The sequence below is a fragment of the Mesitornis unicolor genome, unplaced genomic scaffold (genome assembly GCF_000695765.1).
Source record: "Mesitornis unicolor isolate BGI_N332 unplaced genomic scaffold, ASM69576v1 scaffold9852, whole genome shotgun sequence".
NCBI lineage: Eukaryota > Metazoa > Chordata > Aves > Mesitornithiformes > Mesitornithidae > Mesitornis > Mesitornis unicolor.
In genome coordinates this window covers 11,664-11,941 of record NW_010168481.1, presented here as the reverse complement: position 1 = coordinate 11,941, position 278 = coordinate 11,664, and positions in this window count along the sequence as shown.

Here is a 278-nt window from a genome sequence, read left to right as displayed (position 1 = left end):
TTTATGCATAGAGAAGATAAGTTGAGCAGATGAACTGAGTAGATAATGTCAAAGATTTCTGGAAGCTGCATGCACAAACCAACATGTACATCCATATATTTGTGTGTCCAATATCATTTGAGTGCTGCTCTTACTCACTAGAAGCTCTTTCCTGAATTATTTTCATTATGGACAGTCTAAGGAAGTGGTATGACCATTCTGTACTGTTTTCTGACTAGACCCAATTTTGGATGGTGTTAATCAAAGCAGAAGCATTTTTTAAAAAGGCAAAGGGAAAG